We start from the raw sequence: 18,527 nt of genomic DNA on the forward strand, positions 1-18,527 counted from the left end.
CACCCTGGGTACCACGGGGCCCTGTGCGACCGCCGTGAGTATCACAGATGGGATGCTCATCTTTTGGGGGGGCCCGACATGCAGGAGTGCTCAATTCATCTTGTCCTTCAGCACTGACTGAGACACAGTAAGCAGAGTGCTAATTTACAGTAATAGCTGTGCCTGCCTTGTTGCAGGGGATTTACTTTTTCCTGGGGGAGAGCGTGGTTTGCTACCTAAATTCTTTCTGATTTCACGCTGTGCTGAAGAACGTCAGTGTAATTCTCTGTGTGCACACTTCTCATCTTCAGCTACACCTGGATATTGATAGCTCTTTCATTTCAACACACCTTGGCCAAAACATTTCCCAAAATCTCTGAGTGCTGAAGTCGGGACAAATGGTTATGATAAAACGACAAGCTGCGGTTGGCAGTAAATCTAAGCGATTCATAAAGGCAGTTAAGTTGCAAGGCCTTCTGAGGAACAATCAAATTAAACAAATTGTTAGTCTGGATTGAAAAACGGTGAGCAGCGTAGAGGACGAAATGCCAATTGGCTGAATGCTCCATCATAAAAAATATTCCCAGATCCACATGCCTCATGCTGGTATTTTAGGACATCTGTGAAGTTGTTTCTGGTGGAATGTGACAACTGATAAGAAACATATCCCAAAATATCCAGAGAAAGGAGACAGTTAATTGCCTTTTTATTTACAACTTTAATTTTGTTTTTATTCTGTGCTTGTAATAGTCTGTCCTTTCAAGCTCAGTCTTTTTCTCTCATGAAAATGCTTATTTTCCTTTCCTAGGAATTTAGTATGGCTGTGTTTGGGTTGCTTGGTTTTCACAGAGCACAAAGGGCAGCTGCAACATAGGCAGCTCTGGTAAGGGTTAAACTTGTGCGTTATTCTTTGAGCAGAAATGGCTAAGAGGCTCACTTTGGAGACAGACGTTTGTATTACCACCCTGTCATCAAAAGTTATTCTTTAAAATATAAATGTAAATGTAAGGATTGATTCTATCCTCCTTTGTACATCAGTTCTCACTGTGAGTGATTGAAATTCAGCCTTCAAAATCTAGACTAAAGCCACCTGGATCCATTATACATTAGATTATAATAAATATTATAGCAGAGCAGTAGTGGAGATCAACTATTTAACAGCATCATTTTAAAAGACTTAATCATGGTTAGCCTATTACCTTTAACGTAGTAATCTTTCAGTAGTGATTACTCGTGCATATGGTACTAATTCTCCATAGATTGTAATAAATGTCCTTATGTTTGCTTAGGTCCCTAAGATTTCACTGGAGAATTTAAAATTTAAAACATTAATTATACTCCAGTTCTGTTACAGAAGAAATTACTTACAAAATCAAATCTGTGTTTCATTGCATTTGGAGGGTGTTTTGTCATGGACTTTGGTGCCACTGGGATCAATCTACATCGTGTGAGATGTGATCCTTCAATGCATTTTGCTGTCCTACATAAATGCTCAGCAAGTTCTCAATCATTATGAGTTTTGTTAAACTTCGACAGGAGAGGCAGTGGAATGGCAGAGATTCACTGAGGGAGAAAACTTGTCTGGCATCTATCATTTCTTTTTGTTATTCTCTCTTATGCTGTTCAGGCCAAGCCATAGAGAGACACAATAATGGAAGGAAAGCGGTTCGTGCTTGAGGCTTTTTTAGCTCTATGTCAATGGAGTGAGAGGTCACAGACCTCACTCTGAAGCAACTTATCTGACAACTGTGGATAGCTCGCGTGACTTTGGTGGAAACGCTCTTTGTTCCTGCCGTCCTCACTGCAGAGAGAGCTGGGGCTGCTCCAGGATGAAGAAGCTTTCGACATAATATTAAAAACAGCATAGGGAGCTGCTCCTGAGACGTGAAATGGGCTTCAGGCCAGTCAACATGTGGTTGGATGCTGCTGGAATCAGTTTCTGGCAACTACTGGTGTATTTATAGCACTGTGAAAAAAGGTTCAAGAAAATATCTATAAAAGGTGTAGTTGGCTGGGAAGTCAAATTTCCAGGAGCCAAGAGCAATGAGGCTTTCATGTTCTCAAATTTTGGAGTGAAGAGCTGAAACAGTCTCCTGTTTCAGGCAGGATCCTGAGGAAGCAGACAAGCTAGCAATAAGGTTCCCATCATCTGTCTGTAACTCAGAGGATGGGCAGATCTACTGGAGTGGTGTTAGGAGCAAAACCCTGTAAGGGCTGTTGTCATGGGCAGAAAGACCATGCTACATCTCGAGTTGGGTGAACCCTGAGCCAGAAAGACATCACCAACCTCACCTTCAAGCTGTGGGTAACAGGATGCTTCCAAAATGTATTTCTGACGGTGCGTTAATAAAGCGGTAAGGAAAGACTTAGTGTATGTGGTTGGTATGAAAAGATTTAGGAACTATTGGTCATGGCAAAACCACCCAAACCAGAAGGGAAAACTCAGGAAATGAGTTAGAAATCTGTCTGCTTCTCCTGCCATTCTCAGAATAACATGTCAAATGCACAGGAAACTGTTAAATTAGAAAATGTCTTTATTAGATAACTAGTGGTTAGAGGCTAACCCTCTATAAATGGCAGGACTGCGTGTCAATTGCTGTAGCTGTCTGCATCGTTCTCCCCCAGAGCAGCAGCAGATGAGATGGCATTGGTAGCAGTCACGTAGCCAACAGTTTTGCCCTGCTTGTGCTGCTCCCTCTTGAACAAAACTAAGTGAAATGTTGCAAGGGTAAATAAATTGGTACGGGGGGAATTGCTGCATCCCCTTTTGTTAATGGAACAGCTCTCTCTAGTCTTGAGGAACAGCCCTGAAAGCTTTGCCAGGGAGAAGCCAAGTGTGTGGGAGTGTGGGAAACTGAATTAAAAAAGAGAAAAGCCAAATGATGACTGAAAGGAAAGGGAGGATGAAGAGAGAAACTCACTCAGAGTCCAATTAAATCATTGAATCAGGGTGTGCCCTTAGCTTCATTTCCATGAAATAGATGTTGCAGGGCTCACACCTCAGTGCCAGGGTTTGCACATGAAACAGATTTTCTGCACCAACAGATGGAAGCACTGACAAAGTATTCATTGAGATGAGAAGGGCTGAGGAGAGTATCTGCATGTTGGAAAAGTGTGTATCTGTTTAGCCCTGATGATCTGCTATCCTGATTTGAGCAGAAGCCAATTTTCAGCTTTATTTTAAAAGGCATCCCTTTAAAGCGTTACCGTAAGCTCTCCTTCTCTATGGAATGGTTTGAAAAACCCAAGGATTTCTCCAGGCACTCAGACCATGCTTTGATGCTTTCAGAAAACAGAAAAAAAAATATAAAGTTCCTTATACAGAGATTGCAAGAAATCTGTTGCCTGGAGACGTGCAAATATACATTCAGCCAGATTGCCAAAGTAGCCATAAGCTTTCCTTTGGTGGAGATTAAGAGAAGGAAGAAAGGAGCAAAGAAATGTCATTCGGAGGCAGGGAGATGAATGCAATTGTTGAACAATGATTGCTCTAGAAGCACAGGCTTTTCACTCCTCTGGTATACTGAAAACTGGGAGAAACTCACTGCCATATAACACTGGCTTAGTAGTCCATCCAGGTCTCGTGTTTGTTTGAGTGATTCCAAAACAAAGCCTTATTTTTCTCAGAGAATTTTCTGGCTTTGCATTTAAAGCATCTCATTCCTGTATCCACTTTCTGAGAAGGCATCACCTGAAATTCCGCATTACTGTCACACGCACGTCTTTGAAGTCTTCCATCTACAGCTCACTAGGTTTGCCACAGCACTGCAAATTCCAGTTTGGTGGTGAAGAGTAGATTTTAGAGGAATCCAACTTTTGCTGCTTGAACATTTTCACAAGATGAAACTTGCCTACTTTCTAGAACTGCTCAGCTAAAACAAGAGCACAATGAGGCAGTGCTGCTCATGGCTCCTCGTGATAAAGCAGGCTGCTGTTGCCCAATGGAAGAGAGACCAGAGCCCCATCTCCTTCCTATGCCATGGAAAGGAAAAGAGAGTAAGTTGATTTGGTGTAGAAATCTAAGAGGAGAATCTCTGAAGACTTCTCTAGGAGGAGAATCTCTGGGCTTGCTTTTCTTGCTACCTTCAAGGATGAGAAATAGAAGGAGGAGCCAGTCAGGCTCTCTGGGGCTTTGGCTTGGAGTCAAAAAGAGGTCCTCTGCCCAAGGCAGCCATCTGCTTGTCAGTGCTTTCTGCTGATCCTCTGAAAGCAAATAGAGTTAGAAAATGAAAATCGAATTTTGCACGAATCATAGAATCATAGAATCACCAAGGTTGGAAAAAACCTAAAAGATCACCCAGTCCAACCGTTCACCTATTCCCAATAGCTCCTACTAAACCATGTCCCTCAATACAACATCCAGTCTTTCCTTGAACACCCCCAGGGTCGGTGACTCCACCACCTCCCTGACCACCCTTTCTAAAAAGTAATACTTCCTAATGTCCAGCCTGAATCTCCCCTGCCGTAGCTTGAAGCCATTCCCCCGGTCCTATCACTAATGACACGAGAGAAGAGGCCGACCCCCAGATCACTACAACCTCCCTTCAGGAAGTTATAGAGAGCAATGAGGTCCCCCCTGAGCCTTCTCTTCTCCAGGCTGAACATTGAACGAAGGCAACAAAGGGCTTATGACATGAAATGTGAAAGTCCCAGCAGCAACGTAGCCTAATTGCCTTTTTGTTTTCCTTAAAGCAGGGTGTCCAAAAGGTACTTACGGTTCAAACTGCCAAAAATCCTGTAAATGCATGAATGGAGGCCATTGCGACCCAGTGTCGGGAACTTGTGATTGCGCGCCTGGTTTCATTGGAGCCGACTGTAGTAAAAGTAAGCCAACATTCATGTTCTGTTTCTTTCAAAAAAACAGCAGAGAGAATAATCTGCGTAAGAATTTGTCAGTGTAAAAACAGACAGATTGCAGTTACCTCCTCCTTGAACTGTAAATCGGGATTCCAGCTTTGTAAAAATTCTCTTGCAAAATATTTTCCTTCTTTTCTGTGTGAGTAGAAGCGAGGACACTCATCCCAGGATTACAACCTACTTGCCCAAATTTGTTTCGAGAGCCAACTCAACATGAATTGCTCAAGTTCCTTCTTCCTGTCCAAAATTTCTAGGTTGAGAAATTGTCTCAATATTTTGTTTCATGCTACGGTGCCATTATTTTCAATAAATGGGAAAAAGAACAAGTTTTGTCATGGCAAAACTGGTAAAGGCTCCATGGCAACACTTCTCGTACTTCTCTATTTCAGGGCTAGATCATGTGGCTGAATTTCTGTGGTATTTCCAAAGTTAAAATCTCCTAATATGGATAAATATAGAGCCTTTGGGATTTCCACTTGCTATACCTGTACCAACTATAGAGGTTTCAGTGTTAATCAGAGCTTAACTGATGTTTTATCATCTTCAGTCCCTTTCTGAAGCTTCTTTCAGCTTATTCACAGAAAGACAATGCTTTAATGCTAAGCAGTTGGTAGCTTTGCTCTTCAGCATAGGAGAGCATCAGTATTAAGGAAGGAAAGAAGTCTTTAGCTTGAAGCATGAGCAGCTGATATGTACACTTGCCTTACTGGGGGAAAACCTACTAAGTATTTCATGTGAAAGTGTAGGCTATATTTACAACTTTAAAAGAAAGATTTCAGAGGAAGAGGCAGTCATGTCTTTGGAAGGGATTTGTTTTCACAGTCGTTTTGAAGTGTGTTAGATGGAACAAAGAGGAAGCCAACTCCCATCTATAGATCCTGCCTTCATTGGAAATGAAAACTGGCATACCCTAGGTGTTAAACAGAAGTCTGTGTTTCCTTCAGCTTGCCCAGAAAATCGATACGGGAAGGACTGCGCCCTGTTTTGTGCATGTGGTAAAGGTCAGTGTGACCCACGGACTGGCAGCTGTACCTGTCCTCCTGGCCAAATGGGACCTGGCTGCCAACAAGGTAACAAAGTGGGACCGGAGTTCAGCTCGTCAGCTGGGCTCATAGTTGCAAATTAAACTCAGTGCCAAGCATTGTGTTTCCCACTGTGTTTGAAGCCAATATTGGCTTGATAATGCTTGCTGCATTTTGCAGGGTCTCAGCCTTGTCCCCCTGTTCTGCTGCCCTGCCCTTTTCCTACCCATCTCTGCCCATGTCTCACTGCCCTTCCACCAGCACCACTGCACTGCTTTCTGTGCAAAGATAAAGTCACTTCTTTCAAATACTGCAGCTCAAGCAGCATGAACCTAAAGATGGGGAAAGTGTTCTTACCACACGGGGGGGGGGGCGCTGTGAATGGATGTTACATGGGATACTCAGCAGGAAGCATGTGTTTGCATTTATTCCCTGTCACTTTCATCTTTTGGGGGGATGCTAAATTTATTATTTTTTTTTCCCAAACTTTGTTAATTCTCTGTAGTGTGTCCCCAGGGATGGTTCGGCCCCAGCTGCCGCCTGACGTGCAGCTGTCAGAACGGTGCTATCTGTGACCACGTGGATGGCAGCTGCACTTGTGGACTCGGCTGGACAGGAAAATCGTGTGAGAAAGGTAATGTTCTCCTTTGGTAGTAGTGAACACATGCATTCAAGCAGGGGTTTGCAGTGGCTGTGGGCCTTCAAAAAAGGAACAGGTTTTGCTTAATTAATCTCACTACCAGCTGCTTTCATCGTTGTAGCTTCTCTCATGCTGCCTTGCCCAAAGTTAGAGCTTTAGATCTCTTTTTAGAAACAGTTTCCTCTTGAGTCTCACTCTGTAATCCTTGTAAATTCCTTTGAATGGACTCTTATTTCTTCTCCTATCCAACTTTTTGTTCTTTTGTTCATGGGAACGTTTTTTTTGTATCTTCTTTGAATTGCTCCCCTGAGGTCAGTAGAAGCCAGCATCTCAATCCCATCTTGTTACCTTCTCTCTCCATTTTCTCTTCCCTTTGGCACTGGACTGCAGTTAAACTTCTCACATATTGACTTCCCTGATGTTCTGGCAACATCTGTCCAAAACGATTGAAATTATCATGCTATCTTGTCCTCACTTCTCTGTGTCAGCTCTCAAAGCACACTGAGCAGAATGAGCACAGAGTCTTTTTGCATGTCTTTTCTTTCTTTCCATCTCCTGAAAGGCATGAGATTCAGAGCTCTGCTTTATGTATATAGAATAGCTGCCAACTGGAGTGATGATGTCAATACCACTGTGGATGAGCACTAAAATACCTCTTCCCTTCATCTCCAAATTAGTGCTGTTTACCAATAACTGGCAAACACAGTGTTACATGGACTGTGAGCATCTCTGCCTGCTCCTTGAAATTTGTATAACCGTACATGGGCTGTGTTTGGGCTGCAAACTGTGATGGGATGATGCAGATGTGGAACAGTGTCTTGTGTGCATCCTCTAGACATGCTTAAATAAAATGACTTCAGTGTCCAACACTGGGGAGAGATGTGCTCGTTGCATAAAGGATGGAGTGCTGTATTGCTAGGAAGATCTTCATGGTTGTCTTTTGACATACATACTGAGCTATGGGAAAACTGAATCTTTCTTTCCACAGCAGTGTGGTTTTGAGCCTGTTTTGACTAGAAATCAAAGATCTCTAATCAGGTATCTTTCTGGTGATTAGATGTGATTTTTTCCAAAGACCTTATATGCCATTTGCAGTTATGAATCTGATATGTACATGGCCATGCTCTGTTAAGTCGGTCTGCACTGCATCCAGTTATCACTTCTGCAGAAATTATGCCCATATTAGTTATATTGACCAGTCACTTTTGCATGACATGGTTTTCGACAGTTTGAGATGCACTTAGTTCAGTACAAGTAGATATCTAGTTATACATGGAAAGTCTGTGTGTGAAAAAGAGACCTTCCCTTTCTCCTTTATGAGGAGTTCAAATACTGTGAATTCCAATGATAACATGGAGCAGGAAAAGCTGTATGTTTTCTTTCACACTTCGTATGTGTCTAAAAGAAAGCATTGCTGTAGATGTAGAGGGTGGAAAAAGAAGATATCATTTATTATGTGCCTTTACAACACTTGTGGGACTGGAAAGGCTCAATATAAACAATATAGTGAAAGAAAATTGAACTCTTCAAACATCTATAAAGTATAAATCCTCATCAAAGTATGTAAATACATAATAATGGTGCAGAAATGCTATGTCTTCAGTGAGCACAACTGCATGGAGAGAAAGAAATTCACAAGCATTCACCTGAGCTCTGCAAGTTACTATTTGAGCATCATGCCTCAGCTGTAAAAGCCATCAGATTTTGGTGTGAGATGGGTGTTTTTTTTGTCCTTTTTCTCTGTCCACACGTGGCCAGCAGAATGTCTTCCTGACAAGTATGGCCCCAGCTGCAGCTTGGACTGCTCATGCCAGCACAACGGCACCTGCGACAGGTTCACGGGCTGCTGCCACTGCCCAGCAGGGTTCTACGGCCGCTCTTGTGAGCATGGTGAGTACACACACCCCACACAGCCCCACCACCTGTCCTCCTGCAGGGACAAATGGGGACTCAGAGATGTTCCTGTAGAGCAAATGGGATTACTACCGGCAGTGGCAAATATCAATTTTGCTGGCTCCCAAAGAAGGTAGCTGCAAATATAGAGGAGCTCAAACGGATCCATGTTTTTCTTCCTCCTGTTTCCTCACTTGACACTTTTCCTTTCTCAGGGTGCCCCCCTGGGTTTTATGGGCTGAGCTGCCTTCATGCATGTGCCTGTAAAAACGGAGCGAGCTGCGACGCCGTGATGGGACAGTGCGTTTGTCCCTTGGGGTACCATGGTATCCACTGTGAGAAAGGTACTTACACCCACCTGGTTTAAAAAGCAAATAAACCACATCCTTATCTAAATGTTTGTTTGTTCAGAACCACTTCTTCCATATTTTTCACGTTTCTTGAAACACTGAATTTGTGATTGCTTACCTGTTCTGTAGCTGGGTGTTCTCAGTTCCTTATGCGTTAACCACTCTGGTTCTGATTAGCACAGTGAAAGTCCCGGTCTCCACGGTGTCTTGCAGCAATGAGTTCCACATGTTGTTTATTAAGAATAAGTTTCTTTTACTGATTTTAAGTTTGCTTCTAAAATTCCAAGTAAGATTATTAAATTGATGCATGTCAGACCAGTTGAGTGTTATGAAATGGTCTTCTAAAGAGCCCTAATTAAAAATGAAAATAAGTGCCAGTAACGTTTTGGGACAGATTTACAAATACTTTTGATAAGTTGGATTAGATGAAACCAACTTAAAGAGAGTGCACATAAATATTATGCCTATCCGCTGCATTCGATCCTTCATTAAGCTTGGCATTAGCACTGAGTTCAGCTCAGAGTTTACGAACTTTCCTCCGAGCCATCCTTCAAGCCCTGCTCTGGCTGATGTATTTGTTGTGATGTTGGTGTGCAGTTCTCCTAACAGGGGCATTTATGGGGCTCTTCCCTCCAGGCTGTGCCAGCGGGCGCTTTGGTGAGCAGTGCCAGCACCGGTGTGACTGCGGAGGAGCTCCTTGCAACCCAGCCACTGGGAAGTGCCTCTGCCCACCTGGAAAGACTGGGGACAAATGTGACATTGGTAAGGGAGTATTTCCTGTGTGCTGGTGTGCAGTGAAACCCATTGGTTGGTCTGAGCACAACAGCAAAAGGATGCGTGCCAGTACAAAGTATTCCAGGACACACTGTTTGCAGCAGAGTATTCTCCTGCAGGTTGCCAGGTTTATCAATAGGTTTACTCTGATTTCAGTGTTTAAATTGGTGCATCAATAGGAAAACCATGTATGGGCCAGCAGTAAAATGTCATTTGTCATGAGTGTCAGCACAGCACAATAGGAGGGGCTCTAGGGTTCTGTGACAAGCAAGAAGGGACTGGGTTCCATGGGGATTTTGTCACAGGGGCACTTATGGGGTTCTTCAAGGATCTCAGAGTGTCTAATTTGAGGTGAGGGTGGTGGAACTGCTGCAGTGTTCCTGGCTCTGAGGACCAGCAGTAGTTCGGGAACACTGACTCCAAATAGCGTTGCCTCATTCACAACACAGGAGCTGTGTGCTTGGTAAATGGTTGGCCCAGAGAAGCAGAATTGTTTTGCAACAGGGTTGTAAAAATAGGCGAGAGAATTCTCCTGTGAAGGAAACCGAGCAAACTGTCAAAAGCATTGAGGGCTGAGAGGCAGTAAGGACAGGGATTCTTGAGCCAGATTCTGATCTCAGTTGTGCTGGTGGAAATTTAGGGCAATCAGTTAAGAGAACTGCACTTTTCTTTTAGCAAGTGTGGAAAGGGATGTGTGATCCCAACAAGCAATGTACAGGGTGGTGAGCATCCATGTGCTAACACTGAAGGATCACGCAAGGAACCACATTCCTCCCAATCCCCAGTGTCACAAAGGGAGAATATTCCTCATCCTTTTGCTCTGGGATAGGGCAAGAAACAGCTCTGAACATCCTGTTATTAATGTAAGCAAGAAGTCAAGTAAATTCTGGGAGCCTGAAGGCTACTGCAATCCCAAAAACTAAAATGGAGATTGCCTTGCTTGCCAACCTGCACCATCATCTTGCTAGAAACTGAGCAGCCCATCCTCCTGCACTGGTGCCACTGGACTTCAGCCACCCAGCACTCAGCACCGTGCATCAGAGGCCTTTCCAGTGCGATTCTAGCAGCAGTGGAACACAAGGGGGAAGCTCAGCACCGACGATGTGAACCAAGGTTTTGCTTCTTGCAAACTCTAGGAGTCATTTTTATTTTTCTTAAATCAGCTAGGGTCGCCCCCGTCCATGGAAAGCTGTTATGGGGTAGGTTTTATTTGCATTTTTATTTTCAATTAGGCGCAGTTCATCTGTGATATAACTGTGAGCAGCTGTGTCTGTGCAGCAGCCATAAAGATAAAAGGCCTGATTTTAATTTGAACTCTGGTAAAGCACCCATTAAACAGGCAAAATGTTAATTAAAAAAAAAAAAAGAGAGAGAGAGAGAGAGAGAATATAACAGACTTTTATGGGCGTTCCTTTTCTGTAGTAAATTAACATTGCAGACTTTCAAACAGATGTCTTAAATACACATTGTTATTAACATGAAAATGTGGTATTACATAAATTAAAATCAGGTCCAGAGGTGTTTGTGGAGACCTTTTCTCATAACATTTCCTAATTGAAAAGGCCGAGCTCTGAGCACTTGGGGAGGGTTGTCCCACGTGCTGGGGCTGCAGCTGATGTGGGGCTGGGGGCTTGGGTTAACCCTGCAGAGCTATGTGAGAAAGGCAGCCTGGGTTACTTACAGCACTGTTGGTGAGGTGAGGGAAAGAAGGCTGTTGTGTGCAGGGCTCTCAGCACCCTGCCATGGGACATGCTGGGGGCTTTTCCTTCTTACCTGTGCTCTGCCACATATAAAAAAAATTACAATGAGAATTTGCCCATAAAATATATTTGCCCATCCTTTGCAGAGCTGGGAGTGAGACCTTTGTGAGTTTACATTGCCAGGGGGTAACTGAATTGTGCAAAGTGGGCATGATGTACAAATATACCTAAAATGAATTAATTTCCATTTGGAAATTGCTTGAGTGAAAGCTCTTTTCTGCTCCACGCTGATAGCCAAGCAGCCCCAAAACCTTTCCTTTTGTGCTGCCAGCCCCTGGGTGTATGCCAGGGATGGTTCCCATTTCAGGAACTTCTTCAGGTCAGGTGGATCACAGTTTGGGTGGGCTGTGCAGCAGACAAAGCTTGAGGATTGCAAGGTGTTCCAAAGTGTCATGGCTCAGTATTAGCAGATGTAGGTGTCAAAGCAGATTCCCAATCCCAAATCTGTACCTCCTGAGAGAAATACAGCAAAAGCATGTCATAATTTAGGACAATTCCTATACAGTATACTAATAACTTACTGAGGCTTTTTTAGTTTCATACTGATAAGCATATAAATTTAGGCAAAGTAAGAGTCTGGGTTAGAAGAATTAACCTCATGTGAAATTATGAAGGCGTTTTTTAAGAAACAATGTTATTTTCAGTTCATCTCTTGAGCCTCACAAAGCTTCCCCTAGTTTACAGAGCTTGGAGGTCTGAGTTCTCACTGAAACCTGTGTGAGCTCTACGTTCTCTCCCAGTGAAAATCCAGGGACTTAAATATATTTTTTTTCTAAGTAAACATCCTTAATTTCCCTCCTGTGCTTGCATTTTGCCCTGAATGCTGACCTTGGTCTGAATTTCTATTACATGCACTTTCAAGGATGCTCCTCACCGTAGCACAGCCATCGAGCAGGGAAAAGCATTTATCCTCTAACAAACACTTCTGTCCTTCCAGGCTGCCGGTCGGACCAGTATGGCCCCGACTGCTCTCTGCGATGCCAGTGTGCCAAAAAGTCCCAGTGCAACCCATACAATGGGAAATGTGTCTGTCCAGCCACGTGGATGGGGCCAACCTGCAAGGAAGGTAACACTGCACATTGTGTTACAGACATTGTGCTTTGGTTGTGTGTTGGAGAGCATGGTGAAATAGTGGCTGGGTAAGAAGATAAAACGTCAGAAGATTGATCTGTGTGGGTGACAAAATGCTCAACAAAAAGTTTTCGTTTGGTTCGCTTTTTGGTTCTTCATTTAGATGATTGCTCATTTTAATGATGCATAAGACCATGCGGAACTTTTCTCCCACTTCTAATCTAAATATGGTCAGCTTGCTGGTAATGCCATGCAGTCCTTCCCTTAGTTTAGGAAATACTGTGGAACCTTCCATCTGAGGGACTTTTTTAATGTCTTGCTTGCTCTGCCTGCCTGTGTGAGGTGGCCAACATAACTCAGTCCTCTACCTTCCTCTGAAGGTTATCATTCATTAAATTATATAAATGTAAATTCTGTGATTTATATTGCAGTATTATGTTATATAGACCTAAGGCTGCATTTCTACTTAATTCTCTAGGTGGCCCTCCAAAGCTTCCTTTTTATGAAGAACAAACTCAAGAAGGAGGGAATATTTTTCCGAGAGCTCTACAACAGTAACGTTTGGACTAATAAATGAACTCTTTTATATGCACAGAAGGTATTTGAATTTGGATATGAAAACAGGTATTCAATTCAGCCTGAATTGTACTGAAGTATTCACACTTCTTATGGAAGACTACAGAGGCCTTTTAGTAGCTGGTTCCTTTTAAAAAGTTGAATCTGTTTCATGTATTTATTCCTAGCCTGTTGCCTCTCCATTAGTCTACTTGGGACATTCTTTCTGATAAGTAGTATAATTTCTTACTTGAAAGCTTGGACATGTGGATTTTTTGTTTTCTTTTTGCTTTTTGTAAAACCAGCTCCAAAGAGGATCAGTAACACACCAATTTAAAGTGAGCCATGGCATGCTAAATGAGCATTTAACAGATTATGAAGCTAATGCAAGTTCACTGCAAAATCACGTTGCTCAGAAACCAGTGGGATTCACCGAGTCTGTGAAAAACATTGTATGTTCTAGAAAAGCATCCAGTCTTAAAGTTACAGCTGATGAAGAATCTGCCACCATCTTTGATAAGTTATTCATTCATATGAGAATACATATCACATTTCAAGTGTGAATTGGCTGGCTGGAAGGTCTCCATCCATATCTTGTTTGCATCTGAGGCTCCTTTCTAAAGAGCACAATGTTAACTGTCAGGCTCCTCTGGTTTTCTGTGTTCTCCCATCTCATCAGTGGAGTTTCTCAGCAGTTTGTGAAGTCAAACTGTTCAGCAGTTCTTGCAAAAATTTCTTACAATGGAGGAAGCTTTATCTTGGATGGAGAAAGCCGATAGTGAGGATAGATATGTAACAGTAATCTGAGTTCTCTTTATGTAAAGGATTATAATGTGATCTTTACCACACAGTAATCTAATTATCAGCTTTAACAAGTCCTGATACCACTCAACAGCTGCTGTTGGTCACCTACAACAATGGCATTTTGGTGCTATTTTTGTCTCTTTAGACAGGCTTTTTTTTAATGTAGGACCAAGTCATTATTAAGAAATGATATTCTTTGTTTTAGTATTCTGAGTTAACAAGGCTAAAAGATTTCAGAGTAACTCTTAGTACTTCTCTTTAGATTAAGAGTTACAAAACGTGCTCAGTAACCTCTTGAGTCTTACTAAATCAGGAGTGCCTTTGGTTAAAGGCACCAGAACCACGGGCCCTGGCCAGGTAGCACAAGCTCTTCCAGGTTTTGTGTTCATGCTAGCATTACCATTCACACACCACAACGAATCGCAACTCTGCAAGGGATTTTTGTCATAGAAGAGAGAAAGTGGCAATAATTGAAGCTCACTTGTGATTTTGAATAATGTTTATGTTTGCAATTGGATAATGAGTATGTGAAGCAACAGTTACCTCTTGGTTCTCCTCAAGTCCAACCAATATGTCTGGTTCGAAGCAAGTAATCCTTGCTCACCTGGAACTGCAATTCAAGCTGTGATCTTTTGGAAGCAATAAAGGTTTACTAGGTGTTTTTTCAAGCCTCGTGGAAGTCTTATTGTTGTTATTCAAAATTTCATGGGTGTTGGAAGCCGTTCTAAACTCAGTAGAGATATTTGTGACCGCCGCCAGATGAACCAACCAACTGTGCTTTCAGCCAGAAAATGTCAGGGCTGGTTCTGAACTCTTGTCCTTTCTTTATGATAGCTCTGTAAATTGCAAAAAAAAACTTTTCCTGATGCAAATGTGATAAATCTATTGTCCCCAGACTAGTCTGAAGTGAGTTGTTCTCAGCAGGATTTTTTCTGTAAGCCATGGTAGTTAAAATGTTCTTTTGGAGATGTGCTGGCCTAGGTCTGATCTCTAACTGTGAAACTGGGGCAATTTCACTGAATTGGAAGTGTTTAGGTAAATCTTGTGCAAGACGATTAGATATCATCATAGTAACTGATGGAGAAAAAAAGCATCCAGGTCCAGCAACAGGCATCTCTTGATTTCAACTACGGATTTACCGCAGAGCCAAACTATAATAGTAGTGTAAACCACTGCCTCATATTGAAGATTTTTCATATTAAAGAATGAGATTGGATGAGATCTGGAGGTCCAGGTTTCTCTTCGGCCACCTCCAAGGTTAAATGAGATTGCTCAGAGATTCATCCAGTTGTTTCCAATATCTCCATGGATGGAGAGCCCACAGCCTCTTTGGGACCATGCCATAATGTATATTTCATATCCATGATTTATTTCTCCTAGTTTCTAACCAGAATTTCCCACATTTTGACTTCCATCCACTGCTTCTTGTCCTTTCAAGTGCACCTCTGAGAAGAGCTTGGCTTCATCTTGTCTGCAGCCCCCATGGGGTGGTTGAAGACAGCAGCAGACCTTCCCATGGTCTTCTCTTCCGAAGGCTGAAGATACCCGGCTCCTTCAGCTCACCTTGCACGATGTGTGCCCCAGTTTCTTCTCACCTTACGGACCTTCCATTGGCCTTGTTACAGTTTCTTGGACATTGAAGTTTTTGGAAAGATACTCAATGTCTGATGTGGTTACTCAGCAGCTAATGCATAAAACCTGAGAGCTTACATTTTACTGTTTGACAGCAGCTTATAAAAAATACTGCCTTTTCTTATCTACATATCTAAGTATACTTATATGTGATTGGAGCAGCTAATCAAAGGGGAAACTTTTCTCAAGCCATATTCTTTACACCTGTGTACCTTGTTTACATTTTCCACAGTAACTTGATATTAGAATTGTAAATATGTACTATAAAGGAAATAAAAGATTTTGTATGAAGTATTATTAAAGAATGTCACCATTTTAGGTACGTGATGAAACACGTATTTTAAGTGGTTGACACTGAGTCTGTGCCAATGAATCAGAGGGCCAAGAAGATCTGCTTGGGAAATACTTCAGCAGACTTTTTGTTTTTAATTGGAAAATGCCAATTCATACAAAACTATTCATATGCAGCAGTCTTTTTTATTAACTCCTTCTTCAAAATACTTCTTAATTACTTAATGTTATTGCCCTGATGAAAGAAGTTTACTTCAGTTCCATAGAACAGACTGTCCTGATTTGGGTCTCGATATGAGTTTTGGTTCCAAAACATAGAATAAAGTACAACTGTATAAAACTACGAATCAAAATTATGTATTTCAGATATTTTAGCAGACTTTTGGTAGAGTACTTTTCATTGTCTTTTCTTGGTTTGCTATATGTGAAGGTTTTCACTTTTCACAAGGCAGGGAAAAATGCTTACAGGATGTCAGTTTCTAGAAGAAAAGTTAAAGCTACTCATAATTAGCTATTAAGTAATTTTACTTGTTTGTGATATCAGTAGTATGTTTTGATACTATTCCTTTCTTCATATTAACGAATTTACCTTATTCTGTGCATGCTAACTTGTTTCTCTTAGACTGTGTGTACTTTTTGTAATGGAAAATCCACTAAATTATTATCCTAGTAGATTCACGTTATGGAAGGTGAGCTTAATTACTACTAAAACAATATCACTCCCCTTATTTTGTTCATCAGTGGAAGACTGTTGGGATGATAGCATCCTGAACATAGCGCTGGCACTTGTTGAAAATGAAAGCAAAAGATTTCAGTGAAAATGCTTTTTGTGTTTAAATTCATGTCCGTCTTCCACTTGGTAAATAACTTTCTTGGCTCTGTATCCCAGAGGACCTAAGTTAATTATGCTTTCTTGAAATGAGCGGTCTGTGTATTCCACTGTAGCACACTTGCATACACAGATAACTCCTTTCAGAAAGACATTTCAATTATTTTGAACATGCTGTTTCTGTGCCAGATGCCACTCTCTTACCTTGTTGTTCGTTCCAGATAACTCCAGTTTGAGAAGAGTGGCAATGAGTTGAGTGTAACTCAGTGGGTCCGGCAGAATTTTATTCAATGAGAATTCATGAAACCAGAACAACATGTTTTAAGTTAGACTTCAGTATTTATAACACTATCCTCATAGGAAAACAATCAGAATTTTAAAAATTCCCCGCTTCTCCTGCCAAAAATTATTATTCTTCTTTTATCCTTTTTATGTTGAAGAACCATAGCTATTAAAGTTTGCCCAGATTTCTTGCCAACCATATTATTTTGATTGGCTGCAGATTTCTGTTTGTGTAAGTAATAACCATCATAGTATCAGAAGTTGCCAACAGGACAAACATGGAAATTATACCTTTATGTCCTTTCCAGAAGAGCAAAAGACAGAGTTTGGAGCCATCGTGGCTTCATGCTGTTGATCTAACAATGACAAAAAACAACGTCTGTGTTAGAGATTTCTTTTTTGTCGGAGCAGAATTCTGAAGAGTTCTTAAAAAGAACTGGTGGAACCAGAAAGCTCCATCATCCCATCCCTCTTCTTTTTTGTAGTTAAGCTGGAAACCTTCTCAAACCCGGGTTCCTGAAGGACTTTTCCTGTGTGTTGACCTACGACTGACTGCCACTGTGGTGCCCAGCAATTATTTTGCAGGGCCAAAGCTTTAGATTCAAACACAGTAAAGCAATTTTCAGTAGCAAGCGAGGATTCTCTGCTTTTAGAGTATGTATTACTCATTCTATTGCTATTAATAGGCACATGCATAACAGTATTATGTCTATGGGTTTGTAGCCTTTTACAAAGAATATGTGGGGTATATCCCAAATCTGTACTGTACCCATATCGTAGTGAAAGGATGCTGTTTTTTATGGTAAGATGTCATTAAATTTGCTCATTTTCTCCTTATTGACAGTCTTAGTGCAATAGAATTGTGTTGTAGATGAAAATGTATTAAACTAATTTACATTCAGGGCAAGCACTTGGAAATCACATCTGCTTTTAGTGGTTTGCATGGAATAAGTAATGACCTTATGTATAAGTGGGTTTATATAAAGATCCTCGACCAGAGCAACTTGTCCTGTGACCGAGCCTGATAAATAGAGGTTTCTGGCACTCGGACTCCAGAGTATAAGAAATATTCAAAACAGAGCATAAATCTTGTTGGAAGAAGCTGGTTATGAAGTGTAACATTTCTGGAAGACTTGGGCATTAAGCACTTTGAAGGCATTTGAAACCGCACACCTGCAGGCTTCCATCAGACTTCTTGGACACTTCCCAGAGCCTAATACTCTCTGAACATATAGCCTTGTTCACCTTAAGGGTATTGTCTTCTCACATTGGCAGGAGCTAAAGGAACACATGGGCCTGTTTAATGCCAAATAATGCAGTAAGTGTGTGCTGGTTAATTGGAAGTAGCATGCTAAATTGAATTCAAAATGTGTAACAAAGGGGTGACAGTATATCAAGCTGTTGGAGAAGAAGTGGACAGATGTGGAGAGTTAGACCCTGGGAGAACAGCTTTACATTCTTGGGCTTGTATTTAAATTTCAGAGCAAACACTTCTTAAACTGAGCTCTGCAGTACTGGAGGATTTTGATGTATGTGATTTACTTCATTTTTCATACAGTTTTTAGTAAGGAGTAGAATAATTAACTTCATTTGGTTTGTCATCTTTTTGACATGTGTTGTAAAGATAGTCCAGTAATTCTTGTAACGTGTTCAATGTTTTTTTTTTTTTTTTGTTAGAAGCAACATTTAAACCATTTAGAGAAGCTGTTGAAGTTATTGCAGTAATCTTCAGTCCCAGTGGCTGCTGTTAAGAGCTGATCAAAAGTAGACATGGTGAGTTAATGCACC

General features: G+C 41.5%; 1 long non-coding RNA gene across 1 annotated transcript; it reads left to right on the forward strand.

Moving 5' to 3' along the window:
* Nucleotides 1-4,722: 4,722 nt before the first annotated feature.
* Nucleotides 4,723-8,330, forward strand: LOC122161452. The gene is made up of 4 exons (XR_006169194.1): nucleotides 4,723-4,803; nucleotides 5,781-5,906; nucleotides 6,364-6,492; nucleotides 8,260-8,330. It is a non-coding gene; the product is annotated as an uncharacterized LOC122161452 (long non-coding RNA).
* Nucleotides 8,331-18,527: the final 10,197 nt, after the last annotated feature.

Source organism: Centrocercus urophasianus, unplaced genomic scaffold (genome assembly GCF_019232065.1).
Source record: "Centrocercus urophasianus isolate 14NV4802_14NV808 unplaced genomic scaffold, USGS_Curo_1.0 seq_19, whole genome shotgun sequence".
Taxonomy (NCBI): domain Eukaryota; kingdom Metazoa; phylum Chordata; class Aves; order Galliformes; family Phasianidae; genus Centrocercus; species Centrocercus urophasianus.